The following is a 5,777-nucleotide window of genomic DNA, read 5'->3' as shown; positions in this document are numbered from 1 at the left end:
AGTAGAGTGAAGAGTCACAGACGAAACAGAAGAGCAAAAAGAAAAGGGGAGAGTTATGGCAAGCACGGAGAAAAGAAACTGAAGGGATGGCACATTGAAATTTCAAAATTTAAAATGAGAAAAGAGGGAAGCGGCAAAAAAGGAAGTTAATGAAATCCTTAAAAGCCTTTGCACGTTCCCTAGGAAAAGCACAACGCACAAGACAGTTAAAAGGAGTGAGAAAATGTTCTGCATTTAAAACCACTGAAGGGAAAATGCTACCTAGCAAAGACCAACCAAAAGTGCTCGAGCTCGGCTTCTCCGGAAAGGATCAAAGTCTAAGGGACTCGACCTTAAAAAAGACCGAGCTCAAGCAAGGACACTGTTCATACCCTGGGTCGAGCTGTACAACTCGAGCTGATTAAAGACAAGTCGACCGACCTCTTCAGGTCAGGACTATCTGAACTCTTCTCAAAGAGCTCGGCCAAATCACCAGGAAAGCCCAAAAAGGGCCCAAATAGAGGAACACGACCCAAATCCAAAGGCAGCCCAAGCCTAGAGAGATAAGGGCGGTTCCCTTGAAGATAAGATGACTTCACTCAAAGATAAGATAAGATAACTATCTTATCTCTAGAAAGGTCACTCCACACCATTATAAATATACTGGAGCACCCAGGTATAATGCATACTCTGATTCTACTAAAAACCTGCTTAAAGCCCATGCTAACTTAAGCATCGGAGTCTCTTGCAGGTACCACCACCCTCTGGTGACGAAGGATCAGCATCATCAACAAGTCCAACAAGTCGGACACAACAGCTCCGACCAAGTACAGAAGATCTCGTCCGAGATTGATGCACCACTATTTCGTGGTACATCTTGTGCTTAATTGAGTGGATTTTATCCACTATTCTCACACTTGTTCATGTAAATTACATGTTTTATATTTTCCTTCCTAATCTTTGTGCTATGATTGAAAACATGCTTCTTTGGCCTTATTTTATCTAATATTAATCCTCTCTTATTACCATTCGATACCGTGATATGTGCATTAAGTGATTTCAGGGATTACATGGCAGGAATGGCTTAGAGGATGGAAAGGAAGTATGCAAAAGTGGAAGGAATACAAGAAACTGAAGGAACTGCTAAAGCTGTCTAGCCTGACCTCTTGGTACTAAATCGACCATAACTTGAGCTACAAAGGTCTAAATGATGCAGTTCTAATTGCGTTGGAAAGCTAACATCTGGGGCTTCGCAACGATATATAATTTGACATAGCTTTGATTAAGAGATCCAAGAGATATTCATTCTAGCTTGTTCGCATGTAGAACGGAAGTGTTTGTCAGGCACGCGTTCATAAGGGAGAATGATGATGAGCGTCACATAATCATCACATTCATCATGTTCTTGGGTACGAATGGATATCTTAGAATTTGAATAAGTTAAATTGAATAGAAAGACAGTAGTACTTTGCATTAATATTTGAGGAACAGTAGAGCTCCACACCTTAATCTATGGAGTGTAGAAACACCGTTGAAAATACATAAGTGAAAGGTTCAGGCATGGCTGAGAGGCCAGCCCTCAAACGTGATCTAAGATAGCATACAACTGATCAAAGATGTCTAATACAATAGTAAAAAGTCCTATTTATAATAAACTAGCTACTGGGGTTTACAGAAGTAAGTAGTTGATGCATAAATCCACTTCCGGGGTCCACTTGGTGTGTGCTTGGGCTGAGCTTGAAGTCTACACGTGGAGAGGTCATTCTTGGAGTTGAACGCCAGCTTTTGTGCCAGTTTGGGTGTTGAACTCCACTTTGCAGCTTGTTTCTGGCGCTGGACGCCAGAATTGGGCAGAGAGCTGGCGTTGAATGCCAGTTTGCGTCGTCTAAACTTGGGCAAATTATGGACTATTATATATTGCTGGAAAGCCCTGGATGTATACTTTCCAACACAATTTGAAGCGCGCAATTTTGAGTTCTGTAGCTCCAGAAAATCCATTTTGAGTGCAGGGAGGTCAGAATCCAACAGCATCAGCAGTCCTTCTTCAACCTCTGAATCTGATTTTTAGCTCAAGTCCCTCAATTTCAGCCAGAAAATACTTGAAATCACAGAAAAACACACAAACTCATAGTAAAGTCCAGAAATGTGAATTTAACATAAAAACTAATGAAAACATCCCTAAAAGTAACCAGATTCTACTAAAAACATTCTAAAAACAATGCCAAAAAGCATATAAATTATCCGCTCATCACAACACCAAACTTAAATTGTTGCTTGTCCCCAAGCAACTGAAAATCAAATAGGATAAAGAGAAGAGAATATACTATAAATTCCAAACTATCAATGAAACATAGCTCCAATCAAATGAGCGGGACTTATAGCTTTTTGCCTCTTGAATAGTTTTGGCATCTCACTTTATCCATTGAGGTTCAGAATGATTGGCATCTATAGGAACTCAGAGTTCAGATAGTGTTATTGATTCTCCTAGTTCAGTATGATGATTCTTGAACACAACTTCTTTATGAGTCTTGGCCGTGGCCCTAAGCACTTTGTTTTCCAGTATTACCACCGGATACATAAATGCCACAGACGCATAATTGGGTGAACCTTTTCAGATTGTGACTCAGCTTTGCTAAAGTCCCCAATTAGAGGTGTCCAGGGTTCTTAAGCACACTCTTTTTTTTGCTATGGACCTTGACTTTAACCGCTCAGTCTCAAGTTTTCACTTGACACCTACACGCCACAAGCACATGGTTAGGGACAACTTGGTTTAGCCGCTTAGACCAGGATTTTATTCCTTTAGGCCCTCCTATCCACTGATGCTCAAAGCCTTGGGATCCTTTTTATTTGCCCTTGCCTTTTGGTTTTAAGGGTTATTGGCTTTTTGCTCTTGCCTCTTGGTTTTAAGAGCTTTTGGCTTTTTCTGCTTGCTTTTGCTCTCTTTTCTTTTTTTTTTCTTTCGCCTATTTTTTTTTCTCTGCAAGCTTTGTTCTTTGCTGCTTTTTCTTGCTTCAAGAATTATTTTTATGATTTTTTAGATTATCAAACAACATGTCTCCTTGTCATCATTCTTTCAAGAGCCAACATATTTAACATTCTTAAACAACAACTTCAAAAGACATATGCACTGTTCAAGCATTCATTTAGAAAACAAGAAGCATTGTCACCACATCAATATAATTAAACTAAGTTCAAGGATAAATTCGAAACTCATGTACTTCTTGTTCTTTTGAATTAAAACATTTTTCATTTAAGAGAGGTGATGGATTCATAGGACATTCATAACTTTAAGACAAAGTTACTAACTACTAATGATCATGTAATGAAGACACAAACATAGATAAGTACTTAACATAGAGAAAATGAAAAACAAAGAATGTAAGAACAAGGAATGAGTCCACCTTAGTGATGGTGGCGTTTCCTTCTCGAGGAACCAATGATGTCCTTGAGCTCTTCTATGTCTCTTCGTTGTCTTTGTTGCTCCTCCCTCGTTGCTTTTTGATCTTCTCTTATTTCATGAAGGATGATGGAGTGCTCTTGATGTTCCATCCTTAGTTGTCCCATGTTGGAACTTAATTCTCCTAGGGAGGTGTTGATTTGCTCCCAATAGTTTTGTGGAGGAAAATGCATATGAGGCATCTCCGGGATCTCATGGTAATGAGCTTCTTGCGCCTCTTGAGCTCCATGAATGGGCTCTCTCGCTTGCTCCATCTTTTTCTTAGTGATGGGCTTCTCTTCCTCAATGTGAATGTCTCCTTCTATGAAAGCTCCAGCTGAGTAACATAGATGGCAGATAAGATGAGGAAAAGCTAGCCTTGCCCCAGTAGAGGGCTTTTCGGCTATTTTGTAGAGTTCAAGGGAGATGACTTCATGAACCTCTACTTCTTCTCCAATCATGATGCTATGGATCATGATGGCCCGATCCAAAGTAACTTTAGATCGGTTGCTAGTGGGGATGATGGAGCGTTGGATGAACTCCAACCATCCTCTAGCCACAGGCTTGAGGTCCAATCTTCTTAGTTGAACCGGCTTGCCTTTGGAGTCAATCTTCCATTGAGCTCCTTCCACACATATGTCCATGAGGCTTTGGAGATGAATCTTTCCATCTCCCATGACTCGGAGGTGGAAGCTTTTGTCTTCCCTTTTTCTTTTCTAGAGGATTCTCCGGTCTTAGGTGCCATCAATGGTAATGGAAAAACAAAAAGCTTATGCTTTTACCACACCAAACTTAGAATATTGCTTTCCCTCGAGCAAGAGAAGAAAGAATAGATGAAGAAGAAGAAGAAAATATGGAGGAGAAGAGGGAGAGTGTATTCGGCCAAGAAGGGGAAGAGAGGGTTGTAGTGTGTGAAAATGAGGAAGAATGGAGGGCTTTATATAGGGAAGGGAGGGGGGGTAAGGTTCGGCCATTTAGGGTGGATTGGGTGGGAAATTGATTTTGAATTTTGAAGGTAGGTGGAGTTTATGAGGTAGGTTTATGGGGAAGAGTGGGTGGATGTGAGTGGTGAAGGGTTAATAGGGAAGAGAGATGGAGGTGATTGGTGAAGAGTTTTGGGGAAGAGTGTTTATGGGATTGTGTGAAAGAGGGGTGAGAAGAAGTGAGTGGAGGTAGGTGGGGATCCTGTGGGGTCCACAGATTCTGAGGTGATCCTGTGGGGTCCATAGATCCTGAGGTGTTCAAGGATTTACAACCTTGCACCAAATTAGGCATGTAAAATGCCCTTGCACACAACGCTGGGCGTTCAGCGCCAGGTTGGTGCCCATTTTGGGCGTTCAACGCCCAATTGTTGCCCATTTCTGGCATTGAACGCCAGAACCATGCTTGTTCTGGGCGTTCAGCGCCAGCTCCTCTCCAGGGTGCAATTCTGGCATTCAGCACCCAGATGCTGCCCATTTTGGGCGTTCAACGCCCAGATACTGCCCATTTATGGCGTTCAGCGCCAGAACCATGCTCTGTTCTGGTGTTGAACGCCAGGCAGGTGCTTCCTCCAGGGTGTGATTTTTCTTTCGCTATTTTTGATTCTGTTTCTAAATTTTTCGTTTATTTTGTGACTCCACATGATCATGAACCTAAGAAAACATGAAAAATAAAAATAAAATTAGATAAATAAACATTGGATTGCCTCCCAACAAGCGCTTCTTTAATGTCAATAGCTTGACAAAGGGCTCTCAGGGAGCCTCACAGATGTGCAGAGCTTTGTTGAGACCTCCCAACACCAAACTTAGAGTTTAGATATGGGGGTTTGACACCAAACTTAGAGTTTGGTTGTGGCCTCCCAATACCAAACTTAGAGTTTGACTGTGGGGGCTTTGGTTGACTCTGCTTTGAGAGAAGCTTTTTCTGCTTCCTCTCCATGGATGCAGAGAGAGATCCTTGAGTTGTAAACACAAGGTTGTCCTTATTTAATTGAAGGATCTCTCCCAAGTCTCAATGCCAAATAATTTGGCATTCAGCTTCATGATTGCACCAAGGAACTTGGCAGCTTGCTCTTCAGTGACATCCTCATTCTCTTCAGAAGAGGAATACTCAACAGAGCTCATGAAGGGCATAAGGAGGTTCAATGGAATCTCTATGGTCTCTAGATGAGCCTCAGATTCCTTTGGTTCCTCAGAGGGAAACTCCTTATTGATCACTGGACGTCCCAGGAGGTCTTCCTCCTTGGGATTCACGTCCTTCTCCTCTCTTATGGGTTCGGCCATGGTGATTAATTCAATGGCCTTGCACTCTCCTTTTGGATTCTCTTTTGTATTGCTTGGGAGAGTACTAGGAGGGATTTCAGTGATCCTTTTACTCAGCT

The sequence above is a fragment of the Arachis ipaensis genome, chromosome B01, assembly GCF_000816755.2.
Source record: "Arachis ipaensis cultivar K30076 chromosome B01, Araip1.1, whole genome shotgun sequence".
NCBI lineage: Eukaryota > Viridiplantae > Streptophyta > Magnoliopsida > Fabales > Fabaceae > Arachis > Arachis ipaensis.
Note: the sequence above shows the minus strand (reverse complement) of the source record.